This window comes from Buteo buteo, chromosome 16 (genome assembly GCF_964188355.1).
Source record: "Buteo buteo chromosome 16, bButBut1.hap1.1, whole genome shotgun sequence".
Lineage (NCBI taxonomy): Eukaryota > Metazoa > Chordata > Aves > Accipitriformes > Accipitridae > Buteo > Buteo buteo.
Window position 1 is genome coordinate 24,626,359 of NC_134186.1, and position 22,128 is coordinate 24,648,486.

Below are 22,128 nucleotides of genomic sequence, written 5' to 3' on the forward strand. Positions count from 1 at the left end.
AATGTATGTGGCTGTTTAAATGATCAAATACTACTAGTATTAAAAGGAGTGTGTGTCTCCTCTGTTGTCTCAGTACTGAAAATTTGCCTCGGGGCTTATAGACTGGCCGTCTAAACGATGTGGTAAGGTTTTCAAAACCAAGAACTGCTTCATACTTTAGAAAATTTGTTTGCCTCGGACTCATTCCTAAAAGTGCTTTTGAAAATCGAATGAAATGCCAGGATGAAAGAAGTGCATTTTGTGTAGCTGTGGATTGGTAGAGACTCTAGCTGCTGATGTAGAAATATTAGAAGGCAAGGGAGACCTGAAGGAATGTGTGCTTAGGTCTTTCGGTCATAAAAAGTAGTGTTATATACACATAAATCCAGAGAACATGCAGTTGTATAAGGAACTGGGGATGTGGAGTCTTGAAAGACTGGTGAATGTGGCGGGGTTTATTTAAGCTTTTCAGACTCTGCAAATAAACCACTCAACAGAGGTTTGATGCTGCAGTCCTAACACTCGTGCTTGGTTTGTATCTCACAGGAATGCACCGAAAGGTCGATGAAAGACTGAAACGCTTCATGAGAAGCTACAGAGTAAGACAATAGGAAGGATCTATCTCTCCGCTGTCTCCTACACCTCCTGCAGTACTTGTCGCTCATGCGACAGGAAAGATGTGTTCTTACCTTACTTTGACTGTTTGGGTGTAACTGATTTTGTTTAAATACTTGTGACAATATCAGGAGCCAAGATTTGGGTTTGTTGCAAAACTCGCCTCTTTTGTCACTGTTACTCTAATCCAAATTAAAACTTGATTCAAGAATGCGCTATTTTGGTAACGTAGATTTATCATGCTTGCAGGAGTTTGGATGTGTGAAGACTGAGGTTTACTATACTAATAACATAAGCTTTTGAAGACATGTGACGTCTTCTGTATTTTTTCTACGCACTTGTCTTAAAATTGCTAGAATAGCCATACAGTTAAACATAATATAGCTTCTGCTCCAGAGAAGAGCACAACATAGATGAAGTAAAACATCTACTGTAATATCTCTGGCTTCTCTCATTGCAGCATCAGACTGAAATGAGACTTTAAAAAGTTGATGTTCTGGCAGAATACAGAGATGTATGTATTCTTACTTTCTTTTTACATTAAAACCAACTTTGATGTGCTCCTTATGAATTCTCAGTTCTAACTGTTGCTCACTGGGCTGGTGTCACCATCAGAGGGAATTACTGAGTGAAAATCAGAAGCGTGTGTTGAACAGTGTAGTGGAGTAACAGGACCTCTCTGCTATGGCACTGGAGGAGTACTGCCATAAACCCAAATGCACCACTATTTAATGAACAGTAGCTGCAGTATTTGAATAATGCTGGTTAGCTCTACAGTGAAGTGAGGATTGAAACTAGGAATATAATAATTTCCTTGCTGCCCAAAGAAAGTAAGAACCAAGACTCCAAAAAGAAACAAGAACGTCGTCTTCTAATGATTTTGTTTTTTTATTTCTGCATAGTGTTGCCTAGTTCAACAAGGACTCAGTTAACTGATTTAACCGAGGCCCCATTAAAATGGATTTTACTCTGGGTCACCTAGAGTTTAAGAAGTTCAGGAAGAGAGCAGAAGAAATATTTTTCTGTGTGCTTTCAGCATGCCTCTGCAGGGGCTCTGCGGCAAGCGAGCTATTGTGTGCGAAGGGCCAGATCTCTTGGACAGACCCAGTTAACCTGGGCGGGGAGAGGGGAACCTTGTCGTTAGTGGCAGGAAACCTATTATTTATTATCAGTCAAAACTAAAAAGTATGTGCAAGTCTCCAGAGAGAACAGGGATGTAAAAGTAGCATCACGTTCATTAGAAAGTATCTATCCTCTGCTTCTTTCCTGCTTAACAGTATAGAAGCACTAAAACCCTTTCTCTTATTTTCTCCAGTGTATTTTGCTAACCCACACAGCTTCCAAATTATTTTTTTCCTCCCTCTTCAGGATTCTTCTTCGCCTTAAGAAAACTCCACCAAAAATCTAACACAAAAAGAAAAAGGGAGGAAAAACCCACCATCCTATCTTCTCACAGCATTCTTCAATTTCTGGAATATATGTACCTATGTAACTAGTTTTCTTAAAACAAAGGGGACTTTTATTTATTTAGTGTATATTTGCAGTGGACACGTATTCTGTGGCTGCTCCTCTCCAGAATGAAATATGAGGAATAAAAGCAACTTGAATTCATAGAGGAAGTCATTGAGTTTTAGACTTTGTTCTTGACCAGGAGCCACTTAGAATTTGTCCCTTTTGTGGTAAGGTTGAGGTGCAAGATTTTTTTGCTGGAGGTTTTACTTAAGCCTCAGTAAGGTAGTGAGCTTATGCAGACTGAAATAAGCATCGGTCACAAGTACACAGCGCCAGCTCTCACAGTGTGGTTCAGCTGTTCTTGGAAAATCTGGAATTTGGATAACTAATAGAAATTCTCAGCTCTGGTCTCCTTCAAGATGGTGGTTGTAGATGTTGCTATAGAGGCAGAATGTTTGAAATACTTGAATAATGGGGATTTTACAGGTCAATTTTGCTGTAGGTATCGAATCTCCATCTAAAGATTCAAGTATTTAAGATTGTAGCCGTTTTAAGATTTAGCATGAGGTGTTCTATAGACACAATCGTCTTTTGAACTGTGTTCAAAAAAGAAGAGAATTTTCCCTTTTCTCTGTACAGAATAGAAAACATTAGGGCTAAATATAATTGGCCAGATTATGAATTAGGTCTAAACTTCTGGTGTCTTGGGATTCTCAGGTTAACAAGGGACCAGCAGGCACCAGTGCATTTCAGAGCCGTCTTCAGATGTCTCTGAAATATGCTGGAAAAAAGTACAAATTCAGTGTTAAAATTTGGAAACCGTGTTGTACGGCTGCTCAGGCTGGGTTCGTAACTTTAAGGGTTCGTCTAACGTGGGAATCGGTGCTCAGAGGGAGTGCTGTCCGCGACTCAGGCTTTGTTTAGGTCTGGTATGGCAAGGGACGTGGAAATCCTACCACAGAGCACGGTGCCTGCCGTGCCAGCCCTGAACAGAGTCCCCTCTGCTAGAAATAGAGTCATGGGAATGGCACTGTTGTTTTATTCTTTTGTCTCCTATGAACCACCGACTGCTGCTGGTCAGAAATTTTCTGACAAAATGAGTCAATTCACTGAACTGGAATTGTTGCCAAGAAAGATTCAGCTAGCTGAGTCTCCTGCTTAGAGGTTTTTTTGGGTTAAAAAAAAAAAAAAAAAAAAAGGCCCTTTGACATTCCCATTCTGACATTTTCTCTTTTTTCTATTCTTCTCTTCCAGCGTTGAAATGCTGCTTTCACTCAGATAAAGAAGGTCAAAATCTGAAGGAAACATTTCACAAGGGTGGAAAGCAAAGCCGCTCTCTCTCCGGCCGATCTGTTCTTCTGCATATGCTTAGTCTGTGGACGTTTTTCCCTCCAAATTTTCAACTCCTTTTGTGGTAAGGAAAAATGTTTGAGTTCTTAAATGCTGACAGGTTAGGAAAACTGTTTCCCTTGCTGCTCCCCCTGTGACTGTGCAGCCCTTGTTCGAGGGCTGATAGCGCTGGGCCGGCAGCCAGGACCGCGGCGATTCGGTGGGACCGGGGCTGGCAGCAGCGCCGACGGAGGAGCTGCTCTGAGATGCCTTTGTTTCCCTGTCATCAATGTCCCATTGTTTGCCAGGATAATTGCCCAGTTAATCCTAACTGGTAGGATAATTATATAAAGCTCATGTCCAGTGTAAACAGGAAACAATATACTTTCCTTATCTTTGCTAGGCATGAAGTTCCCGCGACTCCTATCAGCCTTCCAGGATTGGCCCCTAATTGTTTACTGCCAGGCGGTATGGGGTGACAAATTAACATCAGGGACATGGGATCAAAGCCTAATCTCCCTTATTACGCAGGTGAAATCCCTGGGTTTAGGGCTTAATTTTACTGGCTCTAAGGATTACTCCTAGTTAGATTGTGTCCTATATCTATAGCTGTCCAGCTGGTTTTTCTAACTTTGAAACAAATAGTTCCAAAAGTTCATGCTTTAACAAGCCTTTTCTCAGTTCTAATAGTAGTTCTGCTACTGTGAAAAGGTACTGTGTAATTTTTTTTATGCCCACAATAAAGAGGACAGTTACTGAGTAGTAATACGGCTCGCTGTATAAAAATCTTAATATTACTATAGCAAATTCTTGAACACTTGGTTTAATAATGATCTTCAACCAATCGCTTAACTGATTACAAGTACGAGAAGCTGTTCTAAAAGAAAAGTGTCTCATAGTAACTGAAAAATCATGTTTAGTTTTTCTCCTATTTTAACCCTTGAGATTAGGAACAGGTTTTGCTTTGCATTCTCACGTTGAATATTGGTGCCTTACAGCATGAGTGGGGCTGTTTGCTTCAGTGGGACTGTTTGTACTGGCGAGCATATCAACACGTGGCTCGTAATAGTAACTGTTTCAACAGTTACTGGGTGCAAACTGGTAAAATATTGCTGAAAAATTGGACAGGGAAGACAAAAAAGTCTCACTTTTGATTTCAAAGTCATGAGTAGCACAGAACCACATGAGTACACGTTGTATGGTCAGACATGGACCTAAATGTCACGAGCTAAGTGGATGCAGTGAGTGCTGCCTGTGTACCTTTCCTGCTGCCCGTTGCTTTGCTCCATAAAATCTTTTGTATTTCCTAGGCTTGCTAACCTCCAGGTAACCATGCTGGAAGCACTAGTGGTAAATCAGGCTCTGAACGATAGCATTTCACCACTGGTCTCTCTAGCCTCAAGCGGCAGACCCTTGCATGCTCTGATTTATGTGCTTGTAGTGTGCACAAGATCCCCAAAACTTTCTTTACTCCAGTTCTCCCACTACAGGTTTTGTGGTGGGTGGAGTTGAGCCAATGGTGGAAGTGGCAAGAACATTCCCTACGATAGCCCGAGGGGACTATTTTAATTTGCCTGCCATTTCCCACTTATGTTAATGGAAAAGGCATGTCAAATGTAGCTGAAGAAAAGGCATTTTAAAGGGTTATGTAAAACTTCCTAAATGATCTGCTACATTAGGAAAGACTTTTGTGAGTAGTACAGAAACGTATCCTTTTGTCCTCAAACACCCTTTCCTTTCCCTTCCAGATAACACGTTGTGGGTCCACAGAGAGCACTCCACTATTTTAACATTTATTAGTTTTGATTCTTGTTAACCGTGTTATCCGCTGTTCCATCTGAATTTCTAGCTGGAAGCTCTGCATGGTGCTTCATACAGTGCAGCTTCTTTGTTCCTGTAAACCTTTCTGCCACCTTTTAATCATCAAAATTTTGATTTCTCGAGTTACCTTACAAAATTTCAAAAGTGCATCCAGGAGAATCAGTGAACCCACATTCCTCTCATCCATCTTTTGGGGGATTTTGCTTTACATGACAAACGGCCTTTGAAATCTGTAGTACTGGGCAGGCCAACAAATCAGATCAACACTTTCTGTCATTTGGCTGTTGAGACTGTTGAGAAAACAAGAGTGTGGACTGCTACCTGTTTGGTAATTTTCTGGAATAAGATAGATTTTGGAAGAAATGAAGGCTTTTTTTTTAACCAGCAGCACAACTCCAGTGAAACACCACCTGTCTGGCAGGTTTCTGATGGACTCTGGCCTCGTTCTCTTTATCTGGACGGCTTCTCCTTCACCAGGTCACCCTGAACGGTGACCTTCCCCAAGCTGTAGAAGCTGCATCTCCAGGGATGTCCAGGAGACAAGAGCTTAGAAGCCCATGGCCTGGGCTGGGCCAAGGGTCCCAGCTGAAGCAGTAAGGGAACGGGCTAGTCCAAAAATATCTAACAGCCCCTGAGCAGCTCTGAAATGCCATTTCATTAAAGCGTCTGGGTTCCTAGGCCAGTGGGCAACAAAGCTGCATGTGCAGTAACAATTTCATTTCAGAAAACAAACGGTATTTCACCATATGTATGTACTTCATCGGATTTCTGGAAAATTTCAAAAAACGTGGTGTAAATTGAAAGTCTTGAATTTCAGAGACATGTAGCAATAACGACGTGGGGAAAAATAATGCGAGATGTGCTTCAACTTAGATTTCTGAAGTAGAATTTGCTATGCTAGTTTACAGCTAATACTAGGATTTATCCTACTAGACAGCCCACAGACTTTTTCTCATTCAAATCTGTGAACAAATGAAATTAAATGTTCCATTACCATAACTTCTGAGAAGGATACACAGTAAATGAAGGCTATCAGTTTCACAATATCTGCTGCTATCAGTTTCCTTGCTTTTTTCTTTCTGGTCTTTGTCTTTTCTGTTATTGTGGTTGTTCTGTGAACTGGCAACCTGCTCTGTACAAGCTCAACATCAGTCGGATGACGTTAGCTCTGACAACGCTGTATCTGCTAACCTTCCCCCAAACGAATGCGACTGTCATGGCGTTCTGGGAAAGAACAAGTAATTAAGACCTTATTTAGGGCTCCTCGATGAGAACGAAGACATTAGCAGTGAACTGGGAACCAGTAGAGGTGTCGAACAATATCCTGAGCTATGTCCAGCTCTTCCTGCCAGCAGGCGTGGGTCTGAATTTGCATCCCCTGGCACCGCGTTCACACCTACACAGCGCAGTGATACAGCAGGAGAACAAGCCTTGCTGTTTTGCCTCGTGGATGGCTTTCAAACTTGGCTCAGAAAGATGCCTCCTAGAACATGCAGTCGTCGGTGGAACAACTGCTCGCTCCTGATCTGCAGGCATAGTTGGAATTTTCGACTGCCGATCGCTGACAGAGTTGCTTTCTCAATGCGAGTGTTCAAGGCTTGTTTTCTATGCTGATGTTCTTGGGTTCAAGCCCTCAGCTAGAAGTCAGACAGCAAATGTTTGAGAGGAAGGAAGGACCTGTTGCACTAGTGCTGTAATTACATGCGGAAGATGTAGGTTCATATTCTGGCTGTGCTACAGATTTCCTATGTGACCCTGCACAAACATCCCAGTGCATCAGTTGCCATAGCAAAACAGAGATATCGCTTCCTTCCTTCCACTGCCTGTCTCCCGTACAAGCTTTTGAGGACAAACATTTTTACTTAGGATTTTACAGAGCAGCACTTGATGCAGTACGGTCCTGACTTTTGGCTGGGGCCATTAGCTGCCTCCATGTTACCAGTAATAAATAAAAACAAAGCAGCCTTGTTCTGCAATGGCAGACATGGACCGCTCTCCAGGCAAGCCTGATCAGAAGCATACGCACTGTCTAAAAAGTATTTTATCTCATATTACCAAATCCCTGGTTCATCTACCCTTCCAGTTATTCTGGTGTAAAGAAACAATGCCAAAAACCAACGAGCGAAGCCGTAGTTTCACTCCCTTCGCTTCTTGAAGGGGACGTGGAGAAGTAGCAGCTGCTCCTCATGTTCTGGCATCATGTTGATGCCTAAATCCCCCCAGGGAGAGTGTCCCCAAGGGCTGGAAGGAGCCAGAGCAGTGTCTTTTCCTTCAGCGTGTGCTAAGGGACATGACGGGAGGTTCATCCTGACCTGGATCTCTGGTGGAGGATGCCCAGAATCAGCCACGTGCTGGGGGTCACCTGCGAGGTGGAGACTAGGAGTGGGATCATCTCTTGTGATGCTGCCCTGAACGCTGCTTTGGGCGTCAGCCGCACGTGCGTTTCCCATGAGGTAAGTGTCAGAGCCTGTACTGGTTTAAACAGCTACGTCAAAACAGCCTTAAAAATATGGTCACATATTTATCTAGAAAAGAGCGTTAAAAACAGGGTGTTATGGGCGAGTCTTTCCAGCCACCAGCCTCTGAGAATGGAAAATAGCAACCGACCCATTAGTCCACGTAAGTAGCTCTGGCCTGGAAGTGGATGAAAATGCCCTGCACCCCGAGGAGACTATGTAGGAAGAATTCAGCTTAAGAAACACGTTAGCGGTGTCTATCCTGGGCAAGGGCACTCTTGTTAAACTGCTCACTTCTGTGGAAGATTGCGGGGGTCTCTGGGACTTTTGTGGTGCGTGATGCAAACCTTTGAGAGATTTATAGTAGCTGGGGAGTAGAAAGGGAGTAGTTATGTTGGTGTGGTGATGCCTTAGCAAATACACTTAGTTGTAAACAAGCCGTAGGACAGCTACCGCTAGTATTGGAGTGGTGTCTCCTAATGGCATAGTGGGATGCTAACAGAACAGTAATTCACAGGGAGGAGTGCCCTCTACAAAATTACAGCGTCTCCCTTTTAAGGTCCTGGTATGTTTCTGGAGGTTTTCATCAGCCAAACATTGGCACAGCATTGTTTATCCTAACTGAGGAGACCACAGCTTGAAGTGATTGTGGGCCATTAGAGTTATAGCAAAGGGGAATATTTTAGGCACATTTGGGGACTTTAAGAAATATATTGACTACGGAGGCAACACTTTGATCAGGTTCCAAGAAGAGCATATAAAACTCCCTTTTTGATTAAAATCAATTTCAATTCTGCAGTAAGGTGAGAGAGGGAGGGAAAAATACTTGCTAAAGTAATTCCTGTCAGATACCTCTGCTTCCTTTCTGACCTGCCCATTTCCTTGTGTTTTCCAGTGGGTAAAAGATCTCTTGCACCTCCTGCCTGTCTGTGAACTCATCACATCAGTGATATTCCCTCTCAACTTTCATCCATTTTCCTCCATTTTCAGTCCTTGTCCTCCTTTTTCTTTCTGGTTGCTGTATATCTTGTCCCCTCCTGCCTCACCCTCTGTATCCATCATCATGTTGTTTATTTTTGATTCTCCCTCCCTAAATGCAGGGGAATTCTTCCCACTTTGGTCATTTTGAATCTACCTGTGAAGAGTATGCTCTCATAAAGGAGTAGTATTCTGAAGTGTTTGGTGTGCTGTCGCTGTTCCTGTTAATTAGGGTTTCTGTAAAGGTTGTTTGTTGAAGGTCAATTCAGGGCCACAACATTTGTGACTTACTTACAAAAGGTTCTCAAGCGGCCAAGCTCACATGACTCTTAAAATGGTATTGTTAAAGGTCTTTGTGAGATCTGTGTGGACTCCAAGCCAGACGTATACCTGCCGCAGGGAGATCCTTTAGCTCTTAGAGCTGTGGTTGTCAAAAGTGCCAAAGAGCAAGTGCTCAGCCAGATTTCTGAAGGTCTATTTAGTCGTCTAACCATCTCTGATGTGGGAGTTTGCCCTCGGTGTTCGCTGCAGGGCAGTTGAGTTTGGCTACCTAGTTTTTCCAAGCTCTTTTGTGAACCTCTTCTTTTGTGTTTATTGCAGAATCCAAGCCTCACCATGCATTAAATGTGGAGGCCAGAAACTGTAGGAAAAGCAGATGAGGACGCAGTCACATGATAGCAAAGCAGGAAGGTAATATATGCAACTTGGTTCTTAGCTGATCTTGACAGTCAGCCAACCATACAGGTTGTCTGGGGCTGTTCCTTCACCTTTCACAAGCAGAAACTAAGTTTGTGTTTAAATGTTGGATAAATACTTGCAGGAGAGTATGTGCGTTTGTCTGTCTTGACAAATCCTAATCAGCTTCCTGAGGAAGAGCTCTTACGCCCAAACAAGCACCAAGGACAACTTTCCTTAATCCCCAAAAGAGACGTTTAACAATAAATTAATATTTACAAGATGGGGATCACGCTGAAGTGAGAAGAATTATATTTGTTGCCCATCCATGGGCATATACTTTTCAGCTTTGAATGTGTTTTGCTATAAGGTGAAATATATGACTTTTTTATAAGGAAAGTTGTCAGTTAACACTGGATCAGTGGTAATTTTATTAGCCTCAGAACCATCCAGTGTTATTTGGAAGAATCTGCTTCGTTTTCTATCTCACATCTGCGTAGCAGCTGCAGGCACATACTTCCCAGGGGCTCAGTCCAATTTGTAGAATTACAGGGGTTGTGCCTAGCTATAGAAAAGGTCTATTAGTGTTGCTCATGTTGAAAATTTAGGCCTGATGCCTTCCACATGTTTTTTTGTTTTGTTTTGTTAGTCTTCTTCTGCGTCCGTAATTAACCCTTTGGAGAAATGTCTCTTAAAGGAAAGTAACTATTGTGTCGTCTAATCCCCGATTAACTGTTTTCAGGAGGCCACGGTTTTGTACCGCGTCCTCTGAGTTTCTAACAACAGTGTCAGATGAACCGTGAATGCAGTTGGATGTTTTTTCTCTCCCTCTTTCTCTCTCTTTTAATTGCATACAGAAATCAATTTCTCCGTTCCTGGAAAGCAGCCACTCTCACAGAAATAGCAGTTGAGAGAAGAAGTGTGTGTGAAGCACACAGAGAAGACTATATCGGCCAAATTAAACCCTGAAGATGCTTTTGGATGGCAGGGTGACGTTGACCAGATTTGAATCTGATCAAAACACCAAACACAAGGCTTCCCTACAATATTTACCAGCCCCCAGCAGCAGCCTGCCCCTCGTGCCGCAGCGAGGCACAAGGCTGGATTCTTTGACCACAGTAAATCAGAAGTGGCAGGGTCAGTCCTGCAGGCAGCTCCGTGCAGATGGACTCCTCGCCTCTCTATTTTAGTCCAGCTGAAACCTACCATATGTTTATGTTCTGCAAGTGAAAAGCATCAGGGGAAAAAAAAAAAAAAAGGCAAAAAAAAGCATTTTTCCATTTCTGAACCTTTGGACAATATATCCGTTGTCTGGGGTCTGACTGACCGGGGCTTCTTGCCAGACTGGAACCTCATAGAGAAAAGTGCAACCTACTGAATAACCACTACCACATCCTGCCCTCCTCCTTTTCTGTCTGCTGGCTAAAGGCTGCGAAGGCTCGGCTCATCCCTTCCGACAAAAGCTGACAGCTTCATGTCAGACCCGGTCTGCGCTTGGAGGAGCCCTCAAGCTGAATTTCAGAGTGGGGAAAACATTGGCCTTTTGTGTGAGCTGGAGGGTACTGCTCTGTCACCTCGTGGAAAGTGAAATGAGGTCTTTTAAAAACTGTCTTGCTGGAGTTTTGGATTTGCTGCTGGAAAAGAAATTGCAGCTGAGAAGAAAGCACTCGCTTTTTGTCAGGCTAGCTCTAAACCCATCAGTTTGTAAAACTAAGCCAATTCTTTTCCTTTTAGATCTGCTTCTTATTAATCTGTGTTGATCTCAGTTGTTACGATACCTTCACGGTGCCTTATTTCCCTCCTGCTGCAGGGCCTGGGTTCACTGGAAGAGCCACGTCTTTCATGCCAGGTTATGGCCACACAACACAGTTTGCGTCACAGAAATCCTATCGCAGTGGAGAGCGTAGTCCATGGAGAAGTCTGGCACAAAGCACAGAAATGGGATTCAGGTGAACTTCATGAGATGCTGAGAACGCTCAATGGAAAAGAGTCCAAAGAAAATATTTTAACATCTCCCAGTGTTTTGGGTGGAAAATGTCTGTGCAGGGAATAAATCTCAGTATTTTAATTGTTCCTCCTATATGTGCAAAGTTAAAAGAATATATATTTTTACCCGTGAGATCAGATTTATAGCTTCTGAAGGCTGTCTTTATGGATAGGTTTTTGAATGGAGCATCGTGAGGAGGCCATTTAAAGAGAAAGTACATTGCCCATAGGTGTTATGCAGTTGAAGGGAAAGGTGTTAAGACATTATTTATACAACCAGCAGCTATGCATCATTGAACTTACTATTATATCCAGACCTTCTGTGACCATTCCCTGTATAGAATCACTTCCTGCAAGGAATATAGAGAATTTTTGTATTTTGTAGTTAAAAGGTGCTTTGTAATCTTTATATCTATCTAACCTGACTCTTGCTCCATATGTTCATATCCTCTGTATTACTTTCCCTTCCATTCTTTAACCACACAGACATGTATATAAAAGAACTAACCATTTTATTTTAATTTCATTGATCTTGTGGTAACCATTTGAAGCAATAACTACTCAATCACAGCAATTTGTTTCTGGAATGGTCATCAAAACTTTTAATGAAGGAAGGAGCAAATTATTTTATTTGTTTTTATCAGAAAATTTATTATTTCCAGTCAGCTTTCTACTCAGTGTGCCATAGCTAGTGAATTGTTCAAGAGATTATTAAGAAGATGATTTACCTACTTTTTTGTGGGAACAGGGTTTATAGTTTGATAATCTAAGTGATTTGATAATGAGTTTCAAGTAGAAAGGCAATTTCAAGAAAATACTGTTCATTAACCGTATGTGGACTAATGATACCTGACATTGATCTGAAATTTGTTGCACAAGATCCAAGTGCACTTTAGCCACAATTACCATACTGATCCTGCTGAAATAATTGATTAAACTCCCGTAATCTCCAGTGGAGCCAAGAATTCATCCTCACTTGAGGTCTTTAAGCCCTCGTTCTCTTTCTCTCCTTAACATCTGCCCTCTCCCTTTCTCTCTCACCCTCAGTTCCCCAATCTATGTTTATGGGTTTACTACATCCATCATTAAAATGCAGCGATTCCTGTTCAGCAGCTTGCAGCAGTGTTACATAAACAAATGAAGAGAAACAGGAATGGGGTATCAAATATCGTAGGTGGCCTTAAAACTTTATTTTTAACATTTAAAATATGATTAAACCACATTTTGACATTTAAAATCACACCACCTTGTCTTTGCATGTGCCCTTTCTTCAGACTCAGAGTTTTATTTCTGACAACCTGAGCTGGTTCTGTAAGAATTGTTCAAGTGCTTGGAAGCACGTGTTGGCAGGTGCAGCGAGAAGCTTGCCACAACATAAGCAGGCACGTACAAGGAATTCAAGACTCTTTTGCCTGCAGTTAAGGGTAGTTTTATCATTGATTTAGGTAACAAAAATATCAGGCCCGGTGAAATAAATTAAAGGTGACTAATCGCATTTTTCCTGTTCATTGTTTACCTTTCCCTCATCATCTGTTCTTTAACTATGAGCTCATTATTTTATATTACTTCAGCTGAATTTGTGCAAAAGAAATATATTTTCACACGCTGTGTAACCATCTGTTTGCTCTGGCAAGTTATATAGTTTTGCCTTTCAGGAGGCTGCCATGATATTATGCAAACATGTCCGTTCATTTGCTACACCATCTTGGTTACCACTTCAGCCATGTTCTCTGTTCCAGCTTTCACATCTGTATTTCTAACTGTGTCCTGTCTGGACTTAAGCCAACTCCATCGCTATTTGGAGAACTTCAAAATGAAAGGAAAAGATTAATGGGCATTTAATAACCTGCGAGCAAAGCTCTCTGCTTTGGTTGTCTTCATTGTTTAACATTAGTTGATGTATGTGCAAAAGAGAAAATGAAGTAGTGGGAACAAACTCAACTAAGTCAGATGTTTGGAAGTCAGATGCATTTTTGGTTTAGTGAGAGCCTGAAAAAGTAGCGGATCTGTGGGAAACTTGAAAATATGTGCATTAAAGCAAAGGGAGTCTCCATTGGTCAGCTTTACTAAAATACACTGATAGATCATGCAGCACTACTTTTGTGGTCTGAAAAACAAATAAACATTGGGTCACATTTTCAGTACATGCCTGTAAGCATAGGTCCTTGAAGTCAGTGAGGTTACGCCAGTATATTTTAGCTAAAATCTGTCCCTGCATACAAATAAAAATGGTGATGATAGGCCAATTTTTATGACTGCGTAGGTCCAACTCAGGTTTCTGAAAAGCTGTGCTGTCACTAGTAAGTACCTACGGCCATTCAACAGAATGAGTAAAGGAATACAGGTTGCATATATTATTATGCTATGGATATTTTTTTCCTACTATCATATTGTTAGAAATATTGCTTGGGTTTTACTTTCCTTTTTCTTTTTTCTTTTTTCTTTTTTTTCCTGCCAGCAGCAAACTACATAAATGGATGGCTTCTGCTAAGCTCGCACTCCTGCAAAACTCAGCTCCTGGAATGGACAAATGGTCCACCCCGAAGCTGTGCTGAGTGTGAGTACCGTGTCTAGAGAGCACTCCCGTGATGGGCGCCTGTAAAATTGTTGGTTAGAAAAAGTAATATCACTCTGAGGTGTACAACAGAAATAGAAAGAAAAAAAAAAAAGGTTGCTGTTTGGCTTCGTGCCAAGCCAGTGCTAAGTACTGTAGTGCTTCAAGACATTTTTAAGGCAGTATCTTTTTCTAGCTGATTTTGAAAACAGAAAATTCGAAGGAGCTTAAGGCTTGTCGGGGCAAATTTTGATATTGGCCAAACGGTACAGTGTGAATCAGGAATAACTCGACTGAAGAAAAGAGGGCTGTAGTAGGAGGTACCTTGCATTTTAATTTTGCAGTATCATATTTGCTAGTATAAAACACAAACTTAAAAATAAATTTTACAGTAGCTTTATTTCCATTAAGAAGTACCGGAACATGAATTTTCTGGGTTTTACTTTTTATTTTTGAGTATTTCACTGTGAGGCAATCCATAAAATTTCTTAATGTGAAAAAGTGTTCAGGGAATTCTCACGAGCCCCAGTGGATAGCTACACCAGTGTGCTGGGGAAGGGGTAAGGAACATTTGCGTTCCAGGTAAACATTTATGACATCAGGAAAGAGCAGTTGAAATTTTAGTCAAATTATTTAAGCCACACAGCCTCACAAACTAAAAGTAGTTGAAATAAGAGGTTTAGAACTAAATAGAAGAATATAGCATTCTGGGGAAAATACTGGTTTATTTTAATATTGGATCGAGAGATTCCCCCTTTTTTTTTTTTTTTTTGGTCACTGCTGAGTCCAGATCTGGAATGCTGTTGTCACATCAGTGGGCTTCAGAAAAATGCTAGTAATTTGAAGGAAATGCAGGCAGAAGCAATACATTTTATTTAGAGGCAGGGAAGAGTCCTCCTTTTGTAAATGCAACAGAAAGTCTGGATTAATAGTTTGGCTAAAACACAGTTAATAATTTCTAAGTACCTGTGCACTTCAAGGAGAGTGACTGTTTATTTTTTGTCTTGTAGGTAATTACTTCCCTTTACGCTCTCCCAGACAGAGGACGATTTTTGCAAGCTATCGAGAAACTGATATTAAAATTTCTTTCTTATGCTGGTGTTTCCCTTCAAGGAGTGAGCCGTGGGCAGCCTTGTGCTCCTTGCAGTTGTACCGAGACAGTTGTTTTAGGCAAGTGTTGCCCTCCACCGGGAGAGGGGTAGATGACTTCAGCAAGGGGCCCTCCAGCTCTCTGCTCTTACAAGGAATTTTGGGAAGCAGACAGCTCCTGGCACCCCTCAGAGGGCATCTCCAGGTTGTCCCTGGGAGGTTTCGTCCTCATCGGGTAGAGAAGGGGCCATGGGTCTGTTCCTAAAAACAAAGCAGGCTCTCAATCGCTGCACGCAACATGTTGGCAAATTGCTATGCCACCAGGACAAATTTGCTGGAATCGGTGTGCAAATGTCCATGGCAAATCTCCAGACTTACTGAAACTTTCCTTCTCATGTAATTCACAGCAATTCTTGAAAGCTTCCCAACTTTTTCCTATGTTGCTATTTTTATTTTGAATGGGAAAGGGGGCAAGAGCCTATGAACAGTACCAGATGTAGACACCTTTTATGTAAAATTATACCCTACTCTTCTAATAGCACATAGAGATGAATTCATGATATGCGTTGGCATCAATGTATGGTCTTCATTCACAAGCACATTGTGAAATTGATTCCAAAGCAAACATTGGTATTGCATCTGGGAGAAAATGCCGTGGTTAGCTGCCTATGTACAGACTGCATTTTTCGAATAATGATGGCAATGCCTCGCCTGCCATGTTCACTTCCAAAAACCAAGATCGGTTCCAATTTTTCCTAAGCCTATTTTGGGAAACAGCAGTGCTTGACTCTACAAGAATTCGCGCTAGCAAGGAACTTAATTGGCTCATTAGAAAGACTAATTTGGCAAATCAAATTGTAATTTTTTATCCAAGCTTTACAGTTTAATTTAATTTTGAGTAATTTTCAAGACACTTGGGAAGCCAGCTGCAATCAAGGATGTTGTGAATGGCAGCTCCAGACGAGCTGGGGAGCTGGCTGCACCGCAAGCGGGGGTTTAGGGATGGTTCTTCCCCAGCGTGTGTGGAACAGCAAATGGGATCCAGAGCATAATCCCCAGCCTTCTCCGGTGGCTGGTGGATACGTCCTTCTCTAGAGAAAGACCCCTCAGCAGCAAAAAGCACATGGCAACTCCTTTGTGATATCTGGATACCAGGGGTCTCCAAAGAGTACGGTACCACCTGAACACCTAACCGCCTAACCAAAGGGAGGCGATCGCTGGGTGGTTTGTCTGTTGACACAAATGCTCTCCTTTCCCTTTGGCAGCTCACCCTGAGTTGAGACCGGGTGTTTTGTAATGCAAATTGCAGCTATTTATTGACCATAACCACACCGTGTCTTGAGAACTGTGCAGTGAACCCAGTTGTTTCAGACATTTACAACTATCAGTTTCTAAACCACTTAAAATCTCTTGATTGAGACTTCAGTATTTCTAATGGACAGTGGAGTTGCATTTAATGAATATGCTTGGTTTGAGTGGTTTCCAAATATGCCATTTAGCTTATATATCACGGTATTCATCACTTCTCCTCACTTTGTAACTACCTTCGTACCTGTTACCTTTATGCACACACACATACCCACGGTGTGAGCAGTTCCCTGGAGGGGATATTGTTGTGTAAGCCAAGACCTTGCGTGTTTCTATCTGTTCGAGACTCTTATGAGTCTAAAGCGCTTTTTAGTTAAAAGATACGTAGAAATTCCTGGCTCTCAGTAACTATGTCTCTTTCTCTCTCCCTCCATTTTCTAGGAGGGATATTTCTACATGACCTGTCATGTTGGCCTGTGAGTGCTCCGGTGATTTAAATGATCTGGAAAATCTGTTTCAAGGTAAATCTAGTATAGTTTAGTTAATATGGGAGTTTTAGTAACAGGCAAGCTAATGGAAGAATGGTAGTCACACAGAGCAAAAGAAGTAATGATTTATTTTTTTTTTCCCCTTGAGGAAGAAGTTCCTAAACCAAAGCTGACAGCTTAAGAGCAGGAGTTGCAAAGCTGGAACTTGCAAAACTGGCGGTGTCCTTTATGGGCACACATACCAGCTCCAGAAGACTATGCCGTGAATACTTGTTTCCCTCTTGGGGTGATGGGAGGAGGAAGACACACTCCACTTCAGCTTTCCAAGACACAGGAACACGTGATGTAAGTGTGGGTCATTTTTCCACTCACGGTTTCTCTCTTGACGGTGACAGCGGTATGCTACTATGGGCTCAAGACTTGGGCTGTATTTGCAAAGCGTGAGAAGTCATTCCCGAGAATAGACTAATTTTCTAATTAGAAGAAATGTGTCCACATGCACATGGCTTTTCAGCTAATTCCTGCTCAGTCATGCAGTTCTTAAGAGCTTTTCTTCACTTACTATGTGATATATCCCATGTGAGCAAGCTCAGTCAGCCATGGTACAAAATGTTATATTGTCAAAACCAAACACAGGCATTGGCAATTATATTGCCACTGACTGAACAAAGGAGCTAGACATACAAAAACACATTGTTCAGATTTATGAGGAGCCGAGTCAGACAAGGGGAAGGTAGCAGTCTCCGTTTAGTACCTGGCCGTTGTAATGCATCTAGCTCCTGAGCCACAGACCCTACAACGTGACATATCTGCTCTAATCAGCGTAGGATTGTGTGGGAGTACGGGTCTACGTGCACTCAAGGCATTTGGCATTCTTCTATGAGCCAGATAATATCGCTGACAGGGAGGGCATCGGGCCGCGGTGAAAAAAGAGGCTGTTTGAGATGCAGGGTCACTCAGCTGGAAGGCGATGCAGTGCAGGCACTGCAGAGCTCTGGGCAGGTTTCATCAATCAGAAGAGTTTACACCAACGCGCAGAAGGAGGCATTCACTCCTGAAGTTCTTCTGTCCCTGTATTAGAAAGAACAACACAGTAAGGTCTAGCTGAGGAAAATGCCGAGTGTTTTCCCCGAACATGGCAAGTTTGTGGCTTGATAGTGGTTCCTGCCTAAGGTCAATATTTAATTAGATGAGTGGAGCATTTGTATAAAGGTAGCTTCTTGAGCATCCCAAATGCTACATCTATTTGTAAAGTACTGGCAAAGGATATTTAAAGTACTTGCAATTATTCAGTGATACAAGTCCCTGCAATAACAAGTTGTTTGCATCTACAATTACCATGTGGAGTTGAACCAAAGACTAAGTGAGGCTTTCCGTGCCTGTAAAGGTTTATGATTGTACTTCTTTCTTATTTTAACAGAATTTTATACAGTAGATGGTGTGTGCACAGTGTATTTTGGGAAATGAAAGCAATTACTGCTTTAATAAACATTCAGCAGAATGTGATTACTTCAGCCCGCCTGCAGGTGATTTTTTTAAATCCATAATGCAAGAAGTTACAAAGATACTCTAATCACCTGCAGGAAAAGCAATCCAAACAAAAACGCAGCAGGAAAAGCCTATTTCTGATTAAGCCTGTGGAACCGAGACTAGCCAAAGCAAGCTGCGTGGCATAACAGGAATGGAAAGGCCCAATGCTACGTTAGCGTCAGGAAAGTTACAGGAGTTTGCAGGTTAATTTGGATCCAATATGCTCTTTGTTAACAACCTGTTCCAGGATTCTCAGAGGTAAGAAAAGTAACCTCCTAATTACAGATGGGTTTAGATGCCATGCTACCTGTTTTATTAACCTTGACTTGAGCGCAGTCAGGATTTCATCCTATTAACCATGTCCAGCTCCCAGAAGTTTAGCTGTTTTGATCTCGCCAGGTCTTCTCTTACCTTCCTGCTTTCTTTCTGTACTATTGCAACTTTGAAACTTCTTATGCAAGTCTCTAACGTAATGGCTTGTGCAGCACCCTCTGAGATAGGTAGCTGTATGGCCTCATACAAATGAGAAGCTTAGCAATTTACCTGTTCTGTAACATTTCCTGGGCGAAAGAAAGAACACCACAAATGTTTTGTCTGGGAAGGTAGTCTGTATTGGTTTTGCCAATCTACACGTTTCTTTCAGAAACTACGTTTGCATCTCACTGCATAGATCTACAGTGGTACCCACCATACTGTTAATGAGGGCATTTATGTTTGGGACTATGTGATTTACTTGTGTCATCAAATAGTATTGCTAGGGTAGTCTGAGCCATACTCATAGGTAACAAAAGCCTTATTTTACTCTTCCTCTGTGGTTTTGCTGCTTCTTTAAATCATATGTTGCAGTTTCCATGGCTTTTCACTGCAATGTTGTCAATGTTTAGAATAGGTATTTAGGCACTGATTTAGTCTCTTCTCACAAAAGGTCTGCAATTAATTTTGATTCAGTATTTGTTAAATTTTATCCAGGCTATTGTCTAAACATCCCTAAAAACTACCCTAAAGTTTAAATAATTTTAGATTTTAAAAGAAGAATTTTACGGAACATGCCCAGATTGTACAAAATAGGAGCTGGGTGTGAGCTACCTTTTCTTATTAAAATATATCTCCTTTGAATATGATTTTAAGTCATAAAACAAAGTTTATTCATCACATTCTGAATGGTAGTTGCCTCCTCAAACAATGTCTATGCTTGCTTGTAGTCAGTAGTCTCTTACCTGGAAAGACAGGTTGCTATCTTGCTCATGAAGGTTATAGAGAGCATCTCCTCAAGCTTCATGACCTACCTAGCAGTGTTGGCATATTTTTCTTAGAGTTTGTCAGCTGTTTTGTTGTTCCGTTAAATGTGGGGGAAGCTGTAATGCTTCTTCCTTTCCAGACTGCCCCGGGGTGCTGCAACGCAACCTCCCCTGCTGTAGCAGCAGCTCAGAGGTTCAGCAGACCCATGTATTTACGTATTTCTACATTGTTACTGCCATGTGGTCATAGATTAGGGACTATACTGCTCCTGCATGGTGCTCAACGATTTTATGAGAGAAGAAGGAAGTCCTTTTTTCTGCGGTGTAAGGTGGGTTAATTCATGTGGCCTTTACTTCTAGTAGCTCTTGGAGACTATAGTTCAACTGGAAACCTTCTTTGTGTATCTACACGCAGGGAGAGACACTTCCCGTTCCAGCCACAAGCATAAAATTGAGAGCCCTGGTAGATCCCAGTACCCGATCACCTGAATCTGTGAACCGCCAAAAAAATACGTAATATTTATGTAATCCATCAAACTTTTTTTCCATGTCTCCCACTGCTTCACACACCACAGAAAATTTGCTGATCACTTCATCACTAACGCAAGGGTTGCAGCAAAAGACGGGCAGCTATAACTGCAAAGTGTCATAAGATGACTGCAGAATGGACTGAAAACCATGTTTTTTTCTGAGACCGACAGCATCTTAGGTCCATGGATATTTGTTCATCAGGTCTGACAGTGGGAGTTGGAGCTTCCCTCCTGCCCTCTCTGTTATGGAAGAAAAATTTTACATGAGCCCAGATTTGGTGCTCAGTAAAGCTTTGCAGTGTTCAGTAAAACACACTAACCATTGAAGTGCTTCTGGATGGCACTGGTTGTGTGTGTTTTATGCAAAGCAAAAAGAGTGATCTTAGTTAACAAGCAAGAAGGGGTTAAAACTTAGTAGCACACATTCTTTGGGAAAAAAATGTAGGGAGGAGGGTTGTGGTACCTGACTTGTTTATTTTTGCAGCTGAGGTTTTTTTCCTCTTAGGACGCCAGCTTGCCGGAGCGGTGCTCCGTATACAGAAGGTTCATTTACAGTGGCAGGCAGGCAGCTGCGCTCTGAGCTCTATTTAGTTTATGTTGTGATGGATGACTTGAGTGGGAGACGTGAAGAGTGAATTAACAGCTTTAGTAAAAACACATTGTTTGTCTTCCCGTTGACTTTCCACTTTGCGTTACCTTGCTGCCTCTACCTCCCCCGAGTCGCTGTTCTTGTCTGTCTTGCTCTCTCCTTGTGTCTCCTGTCTTTCAGGACTGCTTTCCTGCCTTGTTTTGTTGCTGGGTTTCTTTTTTTCTTTTTTTTTCTTCCCCCCTCTAAGCTAGTTTGCTGAAGAAATTAGAAATCATTGCTTCTGCCGCTTGTGGTCTGGCTGGAGACCCGCTTCACGACCAGGACACTGTTCTTGGTGTGAAGACCTCAGCAATCCAGTAATGCCCCTGTTCGTGAATAATTCATATCTGGAGGGAAAGACACCTTCAAACACCTTTTCCAGCTGTGTTTGTCCTAAAAGGTGGCTGAAGGAGATTGCCAATACCTTCCGCTTGCTTCCCAGTGTTAACTGGTTTAGCTCACCAGTCACAGAAATGGTTTAGGTTGCTCCCTAGCAAGCTCCACTCCAACTTACAGCTAGCCACCAAAATATGCCAACGGAGTCAAGGCAAGCCAGACCTGTCTCTGTAGAAGATAGTTCTGGAGGAACATTGAGGTAGGGCATATTCGAAGGGTAGTCAAGCTGTTAGGATTGTCACCAGGAATCTGGGAGGCTGATGTGCAGGCTCTTTATTCTTCTGTAGGGTTTTTGTGGTGCCTAACCACCGTAACAGAAAAATGTCACTGTCCTGCAGAGAAACATCCTATTGGTTTTTGTTTCTTCCTTTTTCTTTCCTTGTAGTACCTAGACATGTGTTATAAAAGATGACTAACTCTGAGTGTTAAAAAAAAAAAGTGACTTGTATCACCCCTAACTTGAGATTTATAGAATTGGAAGTTTTGAGTTCTTGTCTTGTCCTTTTTTTTTTTTTTTTTTGTTTTGTTTAAATGTTGAATGCCACAGAAACGTAGGGCTAAATGGGACCTTGACAGATCCTGCAATTTATTCCCCAATGCAAGACCAGACAGCCTGTATTTATGAAAGTCCTCACAGATGTTTTCCTGCTTATTCTTAGACACCTGCAATGATGAACACACTATAGTCTGATGCATTCTTGATTTCTATTATCCCAAACATGAGTTTTTTTCCTTAATTTTCTTAATCCTTGAGTCTTCTGTGATGAAATGTAATCCCCATTACTTTTATTCATCACACATCTTCAGAACAGATTTCCTTTCCTTTCTGCAACGTCCTTTTATTTAGTATTCTACCTACCCCCTGCACTCTCATCTGCAGGCTAAGCAGTCCAAGTGACATCCTGGTTTTCATCCAACTTTGATCCAGTTCCAATAGCTCCTCTTCTTTCCTGAAATGCGGCGCCCTGAAATTCGGCACTGAGCTCCGTCTGGGTAGGCTGGGCACTTCCCACCTGAGCCCAACAGATTGTATGGGGGCTATACATCCCAGTGGGACGTTCACCTCTTCCAGGGGA

General features: G+C 42.0%; 1 long non-coding RNA gene across 1 annotated transcript; it reads left to right on the plus strand.

The window, feature by feature from the left end:
- The first annotated feature begins 7,534 nt into the window (after nucleotides 1-7,534).
- LOC142039952 (uncharacterized) lies at nucleotides 7,535-10,260 on the plus strand. The gene is made up of 3 exons (XR_012653094.1): nucleotides 7,535-7,649; nucleotides 9,231-9,320; nucleotides 10,163-10,260. It is a non-coding gene; the product is annotated as an uncharacterized LOC142039952 (long non-coding RNA).
- Nucleotides 10,261-22,128: the final 11,868 nt, after the last annotated feature.